General features: G+C 40.0%; 1 long non-coding RNA gene across 1 annotated transcript; it reads left to right on the forward strand.

The window, feature by feature from the left end:
- The first annotated feature begins 450 nt into the window (after positions 1-450).
- Positions 451-13,999, forward strand: LOC116977327. Its single transcript, XR_004413182.1, has 3 exons — positions 451-646; positions 9,235-9,240; positions 13,989-13,999. It is a non-coding gene; the product is annotated as an uncharacterized LOC116977327 (long non-coding RNA).
- The last annotated feature ends 6,963 nt before the right edge of the window (positions 14,000-20,962 follow it).

Genomic DNA, 20,962 nt, shown 5'->3' on the forward strand with positions numbered 1-20,962 from the left:
CCCATCCCCCGCCCTATCGACTCACGCATAGCCCCCAACTCACAGGCGCGGCTAGAGAGGGAGGGGGTTAGAGAGAGCGAGGGCAGAGGGCAGGGGCAGAGGCAGAGGACAGAGGTAGCGGGTAGGAGGCAGAGGGCAGCGAGAGGGCAGAGGCAGAGAACAGCAGCAACCTCCCCACCATGCGCCAACATGAGGACCCCGGGCGAGGGGGCGAGAGGGCGAACGAGCATCGACCAAAGGACCGCGAGTTGGGCCACTGCAGTCTTCAGCTATGATCTTTGGTCTTCAGTCGACGGCCCAATTTCATCTCCGGCTGCGTCTTTTGAATAACGGGGGGAGGAGGGAGGGGTGGGGGGGGGATGATGTCATTTGCAGCGTGAGGAATAGGGCAAGCAGATACATTGTGACGTCATCAGCGAAAGACAGTTGTTTTTAAATTCAAAATTTTGTCAGATTATTGAACATTTACATTAATAACTCGAGAAATAAAGCATGACATTTTCAGATAAGGTGATTTTGGACTTCAGGGGAAAAATGTCTACTGGAATATGTAAAAGTTTTACCGTTACCGCGTCATTTTTTCGTGAAGATGTGATTACACACAGACACACAAAAATAAATACACATCCAAGATCAGTGTTTTATAGTCCCACTAGACTAAGTGGGACCCGTTGAGTCCCATGTTCACACTGGAGGGCTGGTCCCCCAACGCAATATTCCACCTCACTACCAATTCCTATATATTGGTGGTCAGTAGGGGGGGGGGCTTTCTGGAGTGCTAGTATGGGTGTTGTCGGCCGAAGGGGCTGGTTTCCAGAGGGCTAGTATGGACATTGTAGGCCGAATGGATTCTTGGGCTGGCATCTGTCACTCAGGCATGGTGGGCTGGCACTCAGTCACTCAGGCCTGGTAGGCTGGCAGCTCAGTCACTCAGGCCTAGTGGGCTAGCAGCTCAGTCACTCTGACCTGGTGGGCTGGCAGCTCAGTCATTCAGGGCTGGTGGGCTGGCAGTTCACTCACAGCTATTCCTTGAAATTCCATTTCAAGCAGAGTACAGGCCACCAATTCCAAATGCAATTTCATACCATTTCAAGAAGAGTGCAGGCCACCAAATCTAAATGCAATTTCATACCATTTCAAGCAGAGTGCAGGCTACCAAATCCAAATGCAATTTCAAGCAGAGTGCAGGCCACCAAATCCAAATGCAATTTCATACCATTTTAAGCCGAGTGCAGGCCACCAAATCCAAATGCATTTTCATACCATTTCAAGCAGAGTGCAGGCCACCAAACCAAATGCAATTTCATACCATTTCAAGCAGAGTGGAGGCCACCAAATCCAAATGCAATTTAATACCATTTCAAGCAGAGTGGAGGCCACCAAATTCAAATGCAATTTCATACCACTGGGCTTCATACTCCTGGCCCCCCCGGAAGGGGTGTTATCTTTATTATGGCGATTGACAGGCGAGAGGACCAATCAGCTGATCTCAAGATTTTTTAAACATTCATAACTTTTTTATTTTTCATCGATCAATAAAATCCTCGGGTCTGCTGCAGCAGAGGAGAACTGCGAGTAAGATGACCAAAATTCATAGTGATATATATGGTAGCATTTTTTCTTTAGTGATATATAGCATTTAGCAGTTTAGCATTTCCAAACCAAAGGCAACACAGCTTTAGCATTTCCAAGCTATATTTTCAATCCACATTAAGGGCACAGACAGGTCAGTAAAACCACTCACAGTTTAGTAGACATGTGTTCAGTGTTATTCACAGCTCAGACTGAAAGACGTGACCCTCTCGATCCCTCATTGAATTGAATTGAATTGAATTGAATTAAATTGAATTGAATTTGAATTGAATTGAATTGAATTTTGAATTGAATTGAATACCTTTATTGTCATCTTGCAGAGGCTGACTGAGGCATAACACTTCCAGGTTTTATAGTCCCTCCGGAAAGGGCGTGGCTTTCAGGAGAGAGAATCTCAACATTTTTTAAACACTAATAACTTTTATTTTCTGAGTAAGATGGCCAAATCAATATACATAACAACAGGAAGTGGTCAAGATCAGACTTCTAGTTATATATATATAACACACACTAGACTAAGTGGGACCCGCTGGGTCCCAGCTTCACATGGGAGGGCTAGTCCGCCAATTCCACCTCTCCACCAATTCCAATACACACACACACACACACACACACACACACACACACACACACACACACACACACACACACACACACACACACACACACACACACACACACACACACACACACACACACACACACACACACACACTCACACACCCTCCACCTCACACACGCACATACACTCACACACATACACTCACTCACACACACACTTATACACACACACACACACACACTCACACAATCACACACACACACACACACACACACACACACACACACGCTCACACACTCACGCATACACTCACACATACACTCACACACTCACATATACACTCACACACTCACACATACACTCACACACACATACACGCATACACATTTACACTCACACACACTTCGGAAATGACGCAATCAGCGCAACCTGTCCACTAAGCGGAAGTCACGAAATGGGCGGGACTTTTGGACTAAACACAGTCGGACCTAATAAAGCATTTATTCCTTCCAAACACAGTTGGACCTAATAAAGCATTTATTCCTTCCAAACCCAGACGGACCTAATAAATCATTTATTCCTTCCGAACATAGTCGGACCTAATAAATTGCAGTTTCAAGCACAGGAGGGGCAGCAGGCCAAACAACTCATGGCATTCTCATTAAGGGCTAACAAATCATTTATTGCAAGTGCATTACAGACTCGCAGTTCAGTTGATTCACAGCTTAAAATGGCAGTCGTGGCCTCTCCCTCGCGATCTTGCAGAGTGACTGACTCACGTCCAGACATCCGGGGTTTTATAGTCCTGCCCCCCTCTCGGGAAGCACAAAGTGAATTTACAGAAAACTCTGCTTTAAGTGTCGAATAGGTCAGGAGGACACATTATTGGCAACAATGCTGAATACAAGATTCAACTGTCAGCTCCTTACCTTCATCGCGGTGATTGACAGGTGAGAGGACCGATCAGCTCATCTCAAGGTTTTTTAAACATTCATAACTTTTTAGTTTTCCATCGATGGGAAAAATCCTCAGGGCTGGCTCAGCGAAAGAGGACTGTGAGTAAGATGGCCAAAAATCACAGTGATAAAGGGTAGCGTTTTTTCTAAAATCAATATACAGCGCAGACAGGAAGTGGTCAAGATGAGACTTTTAATTATATAGATATATGTATGTATGTATATATGTATGTATATGTGTGTGTGTACTTCCCAGTAATGCCACTGTAAGGGTTCAGGTTTGCAAAAATTATCCTTGAATAACACACAGCCAAATCTTCACAAAGCAACAAGTAACCATTTTGTGGCTCCAGTCATTTTAAAATGCAGAATGTTAAACTTTTTTTCTCTGCAGCATTTATTTCTAGCTAACAATATTTTCTCTTTGGGTAATTTGTGAGCACCGGCTACTTCAGGCGTGGCAATTTGATAGCTGCGGCACAGGATAATGTATGCTGTGGCCACTGAAAGCAGGAAATGCTTGTCCTCGTTAATATGAGGTTTTGCATCTCACCAACTATTATTTCAAAATGACTATGTATGGTAATAATAAATCAACCACATGGCTGTAATTTGCTGGAAAAACAGTAAAAGGGGATTTAAAGATTCTTGTCTCTTTCAAGGTAATAGCATGAAACTGGCTCATATAAGAAAGAATGCATGAAATAAGGATACTCCTCAACATCGGTCTGGCCCCTGCAGTAATTTCTCGCTTCAGTGTGCCATCTATTTGTTCAGCTCAGTACAACAGAATTTGTTCAAAACTTCTGGATGGGAAAGTATGAAAATCACACTTGGATGAAGGACAAGCTTAAATAAACCCGACTCAGTGCCCAGTTGAACACCCGTTATTACCTAGGTAAAATGAGGATGCTATTTTAAAATTATGTGCTTCATGTAACCCATTTGTAAGTTTAATTTAGGTTACAAATTTATCATGCACATGAAGGGTGAGTTTAAATACAGTATACTCGGTGCCAACTCAAACGTTTTTTTTTTAACCAATGAGAAATAAGGATATTATTTTAAAGGGACAGTCATTGAATACAACACATTTGTATGGTCAGAATATATGTTGTAGCTTTTCACAAATTTGAAAACATATAAATGATCTTGCATCATTACATCAAAATGCCATGATTTAGTAAAAGCAAGATCGGACAGAACATGAAAACTTTGACGTCCACTGATATTTGACCGTTTTCTTTGGCCTGAAAGCCTTTATTTCAATAAAGAGTTTCACTGCTTTTAGCTCAAAGGTTTCAAACATTATTTGCCATTCCCCTGGCATTTGTTGGAAAGGGTTAATGTCCCGAGAATTCCGTTGTGTGTATTTTTCTGATGGGTTGACTGGCTGTAGAAAAATCACCATGTGACTCGAACAACACTGTAGAATGAAACCCAAATTAACTTCAGCACCTTGGGGAGATATCAGAGGGTCTTCAGCATTACATGCTGTACTGACAAGCACCACTTAAGCCAGCCTAGGATTCCCAAACAAGTATTTAATCTCCTCATTAAAGATATATGAAGCTGGAAATCGATGTGCGCATCAACCATTCTATTGCTGGTTAGAATCTTTTTTTTCTGGTCTAACTTATTGTACCTCTCTAACCTTAGAGATTTTGTTTGGGATGGAGATTTATGGCATTTCTGGAATGTATTTTCAAAGTATAGCAATTGCACTGAAGATATTTTCATCGACATTGAGCCTATGAAAAAGTATCTAATGCATTAGTTCATATGTTTTTTAAAGATACTACTGGAGCTGTCTTTTGAACCATTACTTCCCTGTAAATACCGACAACTTATTTTCATTTCATAGTAAAAGATATCAATATGATTTTAAGATTCATGTCGACTGATCTTTAATACTTTTTGGTGGTTCTTTGTACAATTTAACATTTTGTCTCCACTTTAAGAAGTAAGTATGAGCTTGCCTGGGCATTATTTTCCCGCAAACAGTGTCTGTCTCTATAAGCTATTTTTAATATAATCACAATGGAGATGCTTCATTCCTGGGACATACTTTATTTGCCATCTTAAGTCCCTGCACTGTCTTGATGAATTTACACAGTACATCACCCTTGGTTGTTGCCCCAGGCATGAAACAACTTCTAAATTAGTACAGGGCTATGTTTACCTTATGGACATCTTGTAGAATGCGAAAAAACTGTAAACTGAATGGCCTTGACGTTAGGACTGAGTCCCACCAGTTGGAGCTTGTTAGGATTTGCAGGAAAGGATAGTTTTCTGAACTGCAATATTATCTTCTCCTCGGAAATGTGATTGGCATTGGGGGTCGAGGGAAATTGTGAACATTGTAAACGAAGACTGTTTCTGGAACATAATATACAAGTGATCATTAGGAAAGGACGTTTGAATTTCCATAGGGGAATTGAAAGTTCCAATGAGCAAGAATAACTTTACTTTTGAGATGCCCTTTGCCCTTTCAAAAGCAACAGTGCAGTTTGCTCAGCATGCTTTGTTTTCAGACATCCAACTTGATGGCAACTTTTAGAATTATATTCCCTCAATAATATTTTTACTTCCTGATGTTTACTCAATACGTGGATGGATTACAGCTTCATAAAAGCTCTTGTCCCTGAATATCTTGGGGGTTATTCATGTGAGATTGTTGGCAGATCTTCTAACTGAACAATACCACTGCAAGGTCTGATCTAGTCCTTACCCAGCCTCTATACATCTGCATTCTTAAACCTCATGGAGTGACCAGCACCTGAACACATGGACAATCTCCCTTTTCCCTAAATGTGAAGAAGGGAACTGCAGGTGCTGGTTTATACCAAAGATAGACACAAAATGCTGGAGTAACTCAGTGGGTCAGGCAGCATATCTGGAGAAAAGGAATAGGTGACGTTTTGGGTCAGAACCATTCTTCAAACCCTTCAGATCCTTTTCTCCAGAGATGCTGCCTGACCTGCTGCGCTACTCCAGCATCTTGTGTCTATCCCCTTTCCCTTACCCAAGAGAACTATTTTAAATAAAGAAGGCTTCACAAACGCAGACATTGAAGGCAACAAATTTTGAAGAGTTGGGAATTAAACCAAAGCCCTGCATGAATTGAAGTTGCCATTTCAAGTATCAACAAACTGCATTATTTGCACATATAAGTTTGAGACATCACTGACTTTTTTTGAGTGACATTTTTGTGACTGGAGAAATTATTTTAATATTTGTCAAACATGAATCATTTTTGTACCCTGGACATGAAAAGCTGAAGGTTGTAAAATATATTCAGTAATTGTTTTGAGACTTTTGTAAATTGGAAAAAGAATATTGCAGAAGGTTGCAATTGTGTTGAATTACTTCAATGTTTGAACTTAGAATAGTTCAGTGTCAACCGTTTCCTTTGACTGGAACATGGTTGGGGTCTGCCAGACTTGTAAGTCAGTAGTTAGTAAATACTCATGGTATTATTAATGCTCTTTTTGACATCCATCGTTGTTACTCTGAAGATGATGTTGCTCCAGCTCTTTCCCCCTTACTCATGTTTACGCATTGCAAGCTCGACTCACTGCTTTATCCTTCCAATCTAAAGCTGCCATTTTGCTTTTGTCCTAATAGCTGATTGTTACCTGATGTACATTCATGAGATGGAAACCTTACTGTCAGCATAGCATTGTACTCTGTCCAGCTTTCTAAGCACGTCTGCACAACCAAGCGCAAATTTAACCTTAGGAGAATGCCCATTGGATGTCGATTCTCACCCAAGAATGAAATTATTTAAAAAAATTGCCAGGTGTTGCAATCTAATATTTCTATTCAAGAACATAGAACGGTACAGCACAGCAACGGGCTCTTTGGCCTACAATGTTTGTGCTGAATATGATGTTTAGCTGAACTGATTTCATTTGCCTGCAAATGATCCATATCCCTCTATTCTCTGCACTTACATGCGCCTATCCAAAAGCTTCTTAAACGCCACTATCGCATCTGCCTCCACCACCCCTCTGGCAGTGATTTCCAAGCCCCCACCACCATCTGTGTTTAAAAAAAACATTCACCCTCTCACTCTATAACCATGCCCTATAGTGTTGGATATTTCCACACTGGGAAAAAGGTTCTGACTGCCTTTTTGTTATTGTCCTGTGGACCGAGATACAGTGAAAAGCTTTTGATTATATATTATCCAGTCTGATATTATATATGAATACATTCAACTCAAACTCATTCATTCATGCATTCATTCATCCATTCATACACGTCAACAGGTAGTACACAGAGCAAAATACCAGAGTGCAGTGTTGGAGCATTTCAGTTACAGAGAAAGTGCAGATTGCAGAGGACCTAGGCATGTTGTTCAGTCGTCTAATGTGTGTGCATGACTATGGAATAGAGAGACAACCCCCCCCCACCCCCCCTCCCAAGGGTACTTTTTTCAGTGTTCACAATGTGATCTCCAAGATGTTGGGGTACTAAACCCAGATGAGGTGAACATTTTATGGAGCGCATGCAGGAGGAGCCTGAGCTTCCCATTTCCTACAACTTCCATTCCCGCACCCCATTCTCAGTCTGACCTGCCTCTCTGTGGCCTCCTGATATCTTGGGCCTTGCAAGCTATTCAAATAACATTTTATCTTCCATCAGGGCTGATTGCAGCCTCGGAGATTATGGAGTTCGCCAACTTTTACTCATTTGTCCTTTTTTACAGTATCACAACTGGCCATTTCTGCCTGTTATCATTTTGGCTTAGATTTTTTCTTTTTTGTATATAGACTAGCCTGCTGGGTACGACCACAGATACATCGTGAGCAGCACATTACGCAGACCGAGATGATTAATATGATTTTATCTACAACACAGTCATCTCCCCTCAGAGATGATCACTCTGTTCTATTCATCCCACCCCCACCTTCTCTGCCTCCCAAAAAATAATTTATTTTCTCTCTTTCCTAGTTATGAAATGTTAAATGTTTCACTTTTCATAGATGCTACCTGAATTGCTGAGTTTATTTCAGATTTCTAGCATCTGCAGTTTTTAAATATTTTTCCCTGCTTATTCACAGTGCTGTATTGGAGAGGTACCTGACTAGAAGCCATTTATTTCCTCTTGGAGGAGGGGAAACAGAATGCTACTACCTTCCAGTCAGTAATGAGATGAAGGGGCAGGATTACAATCTTCGAAAAATCATTTTAGACTGGAGTAATTCAGTAGGTTAGGTAGCATCTCTGGATAACATGGTTAGGGGAAGTTTCATGTCAGGACCCTTCTACAGACTGATTTAGTTGAGTTATTCCAGCATTTTGTGTCTATCCTTGGTAAACCAGCATCTACAGTTCCTTGTTTCTATAGGACTACAATTTAGTTTGCTTTGTTCGTTGGGAAATTGGAATCACTGGAAAAGCAAATGAGTTGGTTGTGAATCATCACAGGAGGACCAAGAAATGGAATAATACATTCAATGTTCCATTGCACTACAGAAGCAAATATCCCTAAGCTAAGGACTTTGATCGAGATGAAGAGATCCATTTTTTGCTACAAACTCTGATGGTCTGTAATATGAAGCTTGATAGGGTGATAGAAGCAAAAGGTATCTAAAAGATACTAAGAAGCATACAGGTAGAATGGTTAACCTAGACCACCCAGGGTAAATAGTGTCCATTGCATTAATGCAAAATTGTAGAATCTAGGCATAGACATTAAATCTATTTAATGTACTGTCTGTCAAATGAGCTAAGGTCTGTGAGGTCTAGGAAAAGTAATTTAAATGAACAAGTCAAACTTGCAAAACATGAAGCAAGGAAAATGGGCCCAGTAAACAAAATGAGCATCGAACACCACAGGTATTGAGTGAAAAGGAAAATCTGCCAGAGCTGATTCAATATTAGCTACTCAAGGTCAGAACTCCTGTAGTTAATAATATATATTTGATTGAATATAAAAATGTTTTTGCTTTGGATATGTATGTAGCAAAACCTGGTGAAATCCTAGACTGCCATTAATTGTCATGGGTAGGGTGGTTTGTTGTATAAATGTTCCAGATGTGATTTCAGGAATAACAAAATAAGTTAATACACATTTATTACAACATCGTTTCTGTATTGGTGGAACTAAGAAAGGGTATGGTTTATCGTAAGGTTTTACAAGGTCATTAATGTGATGGCAGTAGAATTATAACAGAATTGGTTTAATTACACATCAGACCGAAATAGAAGTGATAAAATCAGTTTATTTTGAGAAAATTAAGATTTAAATAAAGAAATTGCATAGCTATAAAATATTAATCCATTCATCAACCAGTTTAATCACTTCTGTTTTGTCTGGATCATTTTGCGAATGCAATGTATTGGTGCATGCACAGCAGAGCACATTTCCTTCAAACCTATATGACAAAAGACAATCGACTAGTGTCTCAAAAAGACCCTTGTGTTTGACAGAAAAAAATATGAATTGTTAATTACTTAATCTTCTGCAGCAAAACCTTCATTCTGCACCAGAATGAAAATAATCCCTTGATAGATGGTCGAGCATGGCAGAAGCAGATTAAAGCTCTTCCAAACAATTAGTTATTGTTGAAGTGTAGTCAGGTAGATAACCATAGCAGGCTACAGGATGTCTCAAACAACAATGACTACCCAATGAAACCGTTCTTCGTTGCGGAAGGAACACCGGCTAAAATCTCTGGCATGCTTTCTACTTTTCTTCTGTTAGCACGAGCTGGGGTTTATCATGCAACGAATCATTGGGACAGGGAAGTGTCTCAGTCATTTGTGTTGTAGCACTCACAATTAACTCAGGATTACTTTTAAGGGCTGATTGTGGCTTTAATTTTCATGAATAAACTATAATTTCAGCTTAAAATTGAAAACATACTTAAGCCATAAAACTGCTCTGAGACAACCGTAATTTAGTGCAACTACACATCCATCCTAGTCCTTTGATTGTACAGTACGTTTGCTGAGCAGGTACCTGACATATATGTCCACTCATCTGAATATTGACAGAGATGCAAATATTGGCTTCAGTGCACGCAATAGTAAGTGTAAATCTTTTTTAAAATCTCTGATTTTGCTACCACGTTGCCTCCAGGAAGCGTGTGTCGGTAATGGGAAGAGAAATCAGCGTGGTGCCCTGCTGCAGTGCTCCCTTTGGTAAAATAGGTGGCCAGGGCTTACATATAATTAATAGCCAGAGGGTGATTGACATGAAACCTCATCATAGTAAGTACCTGTTGTGGGAGAAATTGGTAAGAAAAAAGATCCAAATATTTGAGAAGCTAATAAATGTTTGAATCTTTTCTGCTTCCCACAATAACGTATTATTTGTTAAATGTCTGTATGCTTTCTATAGTTTAGTTTAGTTGAGAGATGCAGTGTGAAAGGCCTTTCGGCCCATCGAGTCCATGCCGACCAATATATTATCCATACTCTTGTGTCTTGTTCCATCCAGCACACTCGGAACAACTTACAGAATTCTCTTCCATTTAAAAAATATATATTTTCTACATTTCCTTTAGATTTCTTTTGTGAGCCGATCAAACCCTACACAATTATTCTCTGCTGCAAGATCTCCATCATCATTGATCTTCATTGGAACACAAGAAATTCTTTGTCATTCATTCTCTTTTTCTGCCTCTCTCTGTAATGAGATTCAGACTTGTACGCCTGATAATGTGGCATATCTTCCACAGAGGAGCATGTCCCATGGTCAATTCTTACTGCTTGTATGTTTCTTTCTTTCATTGGGGAGTTTGATGCTCCCTTCTATCATGTTCCAACTATATATTTCTTAACATCAGCGAAAATTTAAAAGCATATTAGCTTACTGTAAAAACTTTTGAAATAATTTTGAAGAATTTTTAATGTAGTTCCAAGTTTAGCAGTTTTCCAGAAGGTTTCCAATATTGTTTTGTATAATTAATGAGCACTAATACATTATTTTGCACTTTTTAAATATTGCCTATAAAGAGAGAGAATCCTGTATGCTGTAACTTCTTGTTAATAATATCAATTTAAAACTGATACCTCATTTTGTATCAAGAATACTCAAACCAAAATGTAATTGTACGCATTATATGGTTCACTTTATGAGTATATTATGTCCCTACTGCATTATCAGATGCACTGGTGCAATTATACTGTACATCCTATACTTACTTGAATCCCTTTCTACATTCAGCAAATCTAAGTGAATTTAATGTCATAGGGGAATTCTGAAGGTTATATTACACAAATCAACTGAAAATAAATGCACTAGTGAGACCTGATCAGCAAGTTTTAAAATTAATATTAGAAAAATATAGATGACAAAATGCAATTTATGTAACATGAGCATTTAATTCAATCCTGAATCCAGAAGCACTTCTGTAATTGTGAATTATGTGCTGCTTAACAAATGGCACTTAAATATTGGGTGTTTACGTTTTAATTCTCTTTATTGAAGTTAAGGAATAAAATGTTTCTGCACATAGAACTGACAAGATTTTGATGAATCACTTTGACACTGTATGAAATTAAAATCTGAATTTAACCATCACTGAAACATGACCTTTTTAAACAAATTAGGCTGTTATTAGGATAATTTGACCTTATCCACTTAAATAAGTCTTGGTTGCTGAATGTTCAACAGGGGTTCAAAGATAATGAGACCACAAAGATTGCTGGATTATTGAATAGGAAGCTCTCAAATTTTAAATTTGCTATCAAGATGAGTTTCTGATAAGATTCTGCTATTGAATACAAAGTAATAATATTATTATTGAATATCTTATTTTAAAAGGTTGAACTAAAGAGATTAAGCTTGATTGTTAGCAGCAAAGGATAATATTTCTTTCTTGGTGAAATATCTTAATCAATAGACCTAATTACTCTCTAGTTTCCAATGTGGATACCAAATGGCATTTTCAGCTGAAGAGGGAAGGAAAATGATTTACTTTCTTTGCCAGAAGGAGACTATCCAGCTCATCAGGTTCATGTTGGCTCCCCACTGAACTATCCCATCAGTTCCATTTCCCATTTTATTTCCTTGTAATCTCTTCTCTCATCAACTCCTCCCTGAATCTTCTATCATCCATTGACACCAGAGGTAATTAACGATTGCCAATTAACCTCCCAGGATGACTTTGAAATGTGGGAGGAGACCAGATACCAGGGCCCCAGTGGAAACTATATACCTGTATGCAAACTCCACACAGATGGCACCAGAGATCAGGGTCAAACCTGGGAACAGTGAATCTGTTGTGCCACTGTGTCAGTCAAAAAGTCCAAGAACTCCATTCTCTCTCCAGAAGGAAGCTCGTTGGGTCAAGTCAAGTTGTGTTTATTGTCATGTGCACATGCATGGTATGGTACAGGTACAATGATAATCTTGCTCGCAGCAGCAGCAGGAGGCTGAGAGGTGACCTTATTAAGGTGTACAAGATCACGAGGAGCCTAGTAAAGGTGAATGCTCATGGCCTTTTTCCCAGGGTAGAGGATTAAAAATATTGGACAGCATAGGCTTAAGTAAGAGGCGAGAGAATTAAAAGGGACCTCGGACAATGTTTTCACTTGTAAGGTAGACAGCATTTGGAATGTGATGTCTGAGGAAGCAAAAGAAGCAGATACAATTACAACTTCAAAAAGACATTTGGACACATATATGGATAGGAAAGATTTAGAGGGCTATGGGCCATATGCAGGCAAATGAACCAACTTGATCAGCATGGACAAGGTGGGCCAAGGGGCCTATTTCTGTGCTTGCAGTCGATGCTTCTTTTGACTATACCTGTATAACTCTCTGACCATAAAACAGGCATAGACAACCAAAAAACTTAAATTGTCCATATATTCTACAAAAAAACAAGATATTAGCATGAAAATACATGATTAGAAAGTCCATGGTTCATTCTTGACCTCACGTGTTGTCTGTACGGAGTTTGTACTTACTCCTGCACCCATTTTCTATGGCCCAAGTGATAGTGTTAGTGTACGGCGTTATCAGTGGTCAGTGCGAACTCCGTGGGCTGAATAGCCTGTTTCCACACTGTATCTCTAAAGTCTAAGTCTAAAGCTGTTCCTGAACTGAATGGTGTGGAAATTCCAGCTTCTGTACTTCCTGTCGAACAGTAGTAGGGAGAAGAGGGCCATGGATGATGGGGATCCTTGATGATATGGCAACAGCTCATGTAGATGCTTTTGATGATGTGAGGGTTGTGCCCATGATGAACTGAGCTGAGCTCAAAACTCTCTGCAATCTCTTGTGTTCTTTTGTGTTGGAATTGACATGTCAAGCTGTGATGCAACAAGTCAATGTACTTTCTACGGTGCAGCTGTCAAAATGTGTTGGAGTATTTGGTGTCATGCCGAATTGCTGAACTTCTATGAAAGTAGAAATGCCGGTGAGCCTTCTTCATGGCCACATCTATGTGCAGGGCCCAGTACAAGTCATCTAAGATGTTCCTGCCCAGAAGTTCCTGCCCAGAAGTTTGAAGCTGCTAGCTCTCTCCAGCTCCGATCTTTTAATGAAAACTGGCATGTGATTTTTGTCTGTGAGCAGTAGCTCCACTCAACAGCCAAAAGTCTGTAGCCTCTTTTTACTTTGGTACTTTATTTTCACATGATTAAATTATAATGTTTTATTTTTAATTGTCTGCTGTACAGTATATTGTGTTTTTATCCTTTTGCGAACAAAGCACCAAGGCAAATTCCTTTGTGTATACATACTTGGCCAATAAATGTTATTCATTCGTTCACTCATTTGGCCAACAACAGTTGGTGAATTTATAGATGGCACTGGAGCTGGGTTTAGCCATACAGTCACAGTGTAATGAGAATAGAACAGGGGGATAAGCAAGCAATCTTGAAATGCACCTGTATTGATGGTTAATGAGGAGGAGATGTGGTTCCCAATCCACACTGATTGAGGGCTGCTGGTGAGGATCCTGTTGCAAAGGGTATTGTGGAAGTAGGTTTTGGAGCTTGGTACTTAGTTTAGAGGAGATGATAGTGTTGAACGATGAACAATAGCCTGACATATGTGTTCCTGTTATCCAGGTAGTCCAGATCAGTGTTGAGTGCCAGTGAGATAGCACTGTTGTTGATCTGTTGTGGTGAAAGTCATATTAAAGGGATCCCAGTCATCTCTGAGGCATGATTTGATTTGCGCCATAACCAATCTCTCAAAACACTTAATTATAGTCGAAATAATGCTATTTATTGTCCGTCATCAAGGCAGGTCATAGTACTCCTCGTGCATAGGTATGATAGAGGCCATTTTGAAGCAGTTGGGAGCCTCAGACGACAGAAGTGCGAGTTTGAAGATATTCTTGAATACTCCAGCCAGTTGGTCTGCGCAGGTCTTTAGTACTCGGACAGGTATGCCACCTGCAAAGGATATGTTTAGCCGTTTCATCCTCTTGAAGGTTTCTCTGATATCGGCATTTGAGACTGTGATCATAAGGGCATCAGGGGCTGTGGGGATCTTGTGTTGGTGTGTTATTGTTCTTGCTTTCAAGGTTTGCATGAAAGGTATTGAGCTCATCTGGAAGTTGTGAGTATTTTGTAAATGCCACATACTGCACTGAAATGTGGATAGAGTAAATGCTTCAGGTGTTGCTAGTCTAGTGGGTGGTTTATCTTGGATAGTGTTTCGCTTCTTGAATGTTGTTGGAGCTGCACTCATCCAAGTGAATGACCAGAATTCAATGACACTCTTGACATGCCCTATAGATAATCAAAAGCCTTTGGTGTGGCAGAGACAGCCTCGATGCACAGTGTAGAGAATCTGGGCAATTTTGTTCCATTCCAGTCCAATGAAGTTTTTTGGTCAATGATGAGGGATTTAGTGTTGTTGACATGTTTTCTACTACTTGTCCATTAATTCACAGCAGCTTCTATAATCAAAGACTTGCCCCAACCCCATTAATTCCTTCTTCTCCCTGCTCTTATCTGGCAGAAAGTACAGAAATTTGAAAGTGTGCTCCCTCAGATGCGGGAACAGCTTCCTCTTCATTATCAAACTTCTGAATGGTCTTTCCATTATCTGGGGCACTGTTCGATTCACCTCTACCCTATTGAGGACTTTGGAGTTTATGTAAGGAACCGATGCGCTACAATGCTGAGAATCATAGACGGCATTCTGTATCTTCCCCTTTGATATATCTATTGTGCACATTTGAACTGATTGCATCTATGGATGGTATATCGGATCTGATTGGATAGTATCCAAAACAAAGCTTTTCTCTATACCTCAGTGTAAGTGACAATAATAAACATAAAACTAATTTTTTACCAGAGTTCAAGATTTCATACTTGGTCAAATGTTGCCTCCATGTGTCAGGTGGGCTGAAAGATGGCAGATGGAGTTTAATGCTGATAAGTGTGAGGTGCTACATCTTGGCAGGACAAATCAAAATAGGACGTACATGGTAAATGGTAGGGAATTGAAGAATGTAGGTGAACAGAGGGATCTGGGAATAACTGTGCACAGTTCCATGAAAGTGGAATCTCATGTAGATAGGGTGGTAAAGAAAGCTTTTGGTGTGCTGGCCTTTATAAATCAGAGCATTGAGTATAGAAGTTGGGATGTAATGTTAAAATTGTACAAGGCATTGGTGAGGCCAATTCTGGAGTATGGTGTACAATTTTGGTCGCCTAATTATAGGAAGGATGTCAACAAAATAGAGAGAGTACAGAGGAGATTTACTAGAATGTTGCCTGGGTTTTAGCAACTAGGTTACAGAGAAAGGTTGAACAAGTTAGGGCTTTATTCTTTGGAGCGCAGAAGGTTAAGGGGGGACTTGATAGAGGTTTTTAAAATGATGAGAGGGATAGACAGAGTTGACGTGGAAAAGCTTTTCCCACTGAGAGTAGGGAAGATTCAAACAAGGGGACATGACTTGAGAATTAAGGGACTGAAGTTTAGGGGTAACATGAGGGGGAACTTCTTTACTCAGAGAGTGGTAGCTGTGTGGAAGGAGCTTCCAGTGAAGGTGGTGGAGGCAGGTTTGTTTTTATCATTTAAAAATAAATTGGATAGTTATATGGATGGGAAAGGAATGGAGGGTTATGGTCTGAGCGCAGGTATATGGGACTAGGGGAGATTATGTGTTCGGCATGGACTAGAGGGGTCGAGATGGCCTGTTTCCGTGCTGTAATTGTTATATGGTTATATTATATGGTTATATGTCAAAGGCAGTCACCCTTGCATCACCTCTGGAACTTAGCTCTTTGGTTCATGTTTAGACTGAAATGGTGATGAGCTCTGGGCTGGAGTGATCCTGCAGAAGCCAAACCGCTTCTTCACTCTGAATGGTCCTTCCATAAGCTGGGGTACTGTCCGATTCACCTCTACTCTATTTAGGAATTTGGACTTGACAAAGTCTTCAGTGAACAGATTATTGGTGAACAAGAAGTGCATTTTGACAATCATCAATGGTCTTCTGTTACTTTGACAATAATTGAGAATGGATTGAATGGACAATGGATTGATTGGGTCAGGTCAAACGTATCCTTCATTTTATTGATGGGATATACCTGCTCATTTTGTTCACATTGTTGGCTAGTAACTAACATTGTAAGTGTATTTAAACAGCTTAATTGGACCTATGGCTGGTTCATGGAGTACTTACCATACTGAGGATATTGTGTGGTCCCATAGACTTTGCTGGTGTTTTAGTAATTTCCTGATAGCACATCCTAAAGAACCAAATTAGCTGAAACCTTACTTCTGTGATGAGCCTGGTGAGAATTATTTTAAGGGAATAACTGATTAGAGCAAGTTATTACCACTTGCAAATACATCTGTTCATGACAGCACTTGGAGGCATGATGAAAAAGTGAAGACAAAGTCAAACTTTCCCAAAGAGAGCATCATCTATCACTATGCGTGGCACAACCACTATGCTATGTGGGATGGAGTAAGAGCTGGCTGAGGACTCACAACTGAGAGTCTATGAGGCAGGATGGATGTGCATCAACAATATTGAACTTCAACACAGATTTGCAGTCATGTGGATAAGGTGCATGTGTGGGAAATCATGCCAAAAATTCAGTGGCTGATAATGTCAATCAATTACACATGGAAAGTTTCCACTAGCTAATTCAGAAACTTGTAGCAGTTCAGTCTGTTTTGAATGGACTCAAATCCACAAAATAAACATAGAAGTGATCATGATTTGGTTTTAATTATTATTAACTGGGCAATCTCACTCCTTAAAGCGGAAAGGGTGCTTTGCATGGAAATCTGGACACCATAGCAGTACAACAATGAGATCATGATGAGGATGGGTTGGAACGGAATAATGCCATAGGAGAAAGATTGGAAAAAGACCAGGACTGGATTACTTAACTGTGAAATGTAGTAAAACTAACTGTGCCTGGTTATGGTTATAGACTTAAACATCAGAATCAACATTTAATTGTATTTTCAATTGAAGATCTATTTCTAGATTTTCTGGTATTTTCTGATAATGCTTAAGGAAGATCTGTTTATGGTTCTCCTTTTCAAATGAGTATATCTTTTGATTGCAGGCCAATGTGATCACATTCCAAGGAGAAGGTGATTGCTAAATTATTGCATTTTGTAGTATTATCTACTGACCATAACTGTACTCTAATTTAGGTAGGAACCTCATTGTCAGACGTGGTACAATTAAAATGTGACTTCAATGGTCCAAAGCCTCGGTTGATAAGGGTGGCACAGTTTTAGATTGATCTATACTTTGAATCCATTACCAATTGAAAGTAACATATACTCACAAGCAGAATAATTTCAGATGGGTCAGTGATGGCCATTTATTCTCCAAAGACATTGACAAACTAATTGTATTCATCTTATTTATTGGGCCATACACGGCACATCTATTGTGTGGGCATGCTTACCTGACCTTCTATAACAGGATTATGGCTGACAGGCAAATAATAGTTGAGATAATAAGGTATATCACAAATTTCCACATGACCTTTACTTGCTGCCATCCTATCAAATAAAATCCTATCAACTCTTCCCTTGAAAGAAAGGAACATCTTTCAAAGGCTTGGCTATATTTGTGGTTTATTTGCCAACCTTAAACAAGATAAAATGTGAATTGCTCAGTGGGTCATCTATTGGTCGGCTTGGTTATTGACAATACCTCTTTTCCCTCAATATTTTAATCCATAACAGAAGAAAAAGAAACAATTGGATAAAGCTTGGCTGCACATGTTTTTTTTAATTCTGGCAACATCTTGAGGCAATTGTTATTCGAAATGTCACAGTTATAAGTGATTCCAAATGAACCACTTGGGATTTCCTTTTTGCTAAGTTTTCTTTTTTTTCATGTCATAAATGTTGAGAATTTATACACCAGAGCCATGATGATAAGTACAAATCATGGTACCAAACATTAAAAATTTAAAACAACATTTAAAATACATTTTGGACAGGTACAGTATATGTATAGGAAAGATTTAGAGGGATATGGGCCAAACCTGGGCAGGTGGGATTAGTGTAGATGGGGCTTTTTGGCCAGCATGGACAATTTGGGCAGAAGGGCCAGTTTCATGATGTAGGACTCTAAATGCCTGTGTGTTGACAGTAAAGCTTCATATTGCAGAAGCATAAAGCGAGTTTGGTCAGTTGGCAGAAAAGTGCAATTGGAATTTCATGGAGATACTGTAAGTGTTAAGGAATGTGTTAGGAGAGATTAAGGCCAAGAAATACAAAATAAAAGCAAGAATAGTATGATGGGAATGAGAATGTAAAAGGCATGAGTAGTAAATTTGCAGATGACATTAAAGTGGGTGGTACCGTAGATAGCAAAGATGGTTATCCAAAATTACAGCAGGTTCTTGATCAGTTGGGCCAGTGGGCTGAAGGATGGCTAATGGAGTTTAATGCTGATAAGTACAAGGCGTTGCAATTTGGGAAGTCAAACCAGAGCAGGACCTTCACAATGAATGGCAGGGCCCTGGGGAATGTTTTAGTGCTGAAGTATTGTATTGTATTGTATTGTATTGTATCTAGGAGTGCAGCTACATAGTTCCTTGAAAGTGACATCACAGTAGATTGGGTGGTCAAGAAGGCTTTTGGTCAGGATATCGAGTCTAGATATTGGGATGTTATGTTGTAGGAAACATGATGAAGCCACATTTGGAATATTGGGTTATGTTTTGGTCACCCTGCTATAGGAACAATGTCATTAAGTTGGAGAGAGTCCAGAGAAGATTTACGAGGATGTTGCCAGGACTTAAGGACCTGAGCTATAGGGAGAGGTTGGGCAGGCTAGGACGGTATTCATTGGAGCACAGGAGGTTGAGGGGTGATCTTGTAGAGGCGTATAAGATCATGAGGGAAATGGATAGGTGAATGTGTGGCCAATGCCAGAGGTTGCAGGGAGACCTGATAGATATATAAAAGTATGAGAGGCGTAGATAGTAAACAGTCAGAACCTTTTTACGCAGGTTGAGAAAATCAAATACAAGAGTGCATAGCTTTAATGTGAAAGGAGCAAAGTTTGAAGGAGACGTGCGAGGCAGGTTTTTGATACAGAGGGTGGTGAGTGCTTGGAATGCGTTGCCGAGGGTGATGGTGGGGGGTGGATTCAAAAGTTGCATTTAAGAGACTTTTGGATATGCATATGGATACGCAAGGAATAGAAAGGCATGGATTATATGCAAGTAGATAAGAATTGGTCTTGACATCAACATTGTAGAGTGAAGGGCCTGTTCCTGTGCTGTACATTACAGAAGTCCAAAACTGACAGTATACGTGTTGGCTGGTTGCTGGTCTCATTTAATGCAGTTCCCATTTTGATTGGGCCTCAAGCATATCTATTCCAATGCAAGAATGTTCTTTTCATTCAATGGCCTGGCACTCTCTTCAGATTCAGATTCAGATTCAGATTCAATTTTAATTGTCATTGTCAGTGTACAGTACAGAGACAACGAAATGCATTTAGCATCTCCCTGGAAGAGCGACATAGCAAATGATTTGAATAAATAATAATGTGATAATAAGTGTCCGGGGGGTGGGGGGGTGATTGGCAGTCACCGAGGTACGTTGTTGAGTAGAGTGACAGCCGCCGGGAAGAAGCTGTTCCTGGACCTGCTGGTTCGGCAACGGAGAGACCTGTAGCGCCTCCCGGATGGTAGGAGGGTAAACAGTCCATGGTTGGGGTGAGAGCAGTCCTTGGCGATGCTGAGCGCCCTCCGCAGACAACGCTTGCTTTGGACAGACTCAATGGAGGGGAGCGAGGAACCGGTGATGCGTTGGGCAATTTTCACCACCCTCTGCAATGCCTTCCGGTCGGAGACAGAGCAGTTGCCATACCATACTGTGATGCAGTTGGTAAGGATGCTCTAAGTTTTACAGCAGTAAGTTTTACAGGTGTACACAAGTCCATCACCACTTTTGTTCACAGTTTTGGATAATGTGGCAATGAAGAACTGATTGCCCAACCCAACCACAGTGGATTGCCAAATAGCTAAAGTGGTAACCATGTGATGTAATCAGAATGTTGAACTAAGCAACACCCCCCCCCCCTCTGAATTATATTGTTAATCTGTTCAATTTTCTTTTCTGTTAGCTTTCATGGAATATGCACAGACTTCTGGCCTAAGTTGTAATTTTATAGAGTTCAGATTGAGTGAGTTTTGAACCACACTTGTGCCTTGAATTAAAAAACCAAAGACCACAGATTTTGGAAATCTGATGTAACAGCATTTAATACTGGAAAAACTAATCCGACAGGCCTTCGGCATTTCCATCTCTCCTGTCTTCTGCCCTATCCTAGATCTTCTCCTTTGTTTTCCATTCTGCATGTTAGAACAGATCTTAACTTTATTTTAGACCTGATATAAATTAAAACTATTATCCTAAACATTATCT

The sequence above is a fragment of the Amblyraja radiata genome, chromosome 9, assembly GCF_010909765.2.
Source record: "Amblyraja radiata isolate CabotCenter1 chromosome 9, sAmbRad1.1.pri, whole genome shotgun sequence".
Taxonomy (NCBI): Eukaryota; Metazoa; Chordata; class Chondrichthyes; order Rajiformes; family Rajidae; genus Amblyraja; species Amblyraja radiata.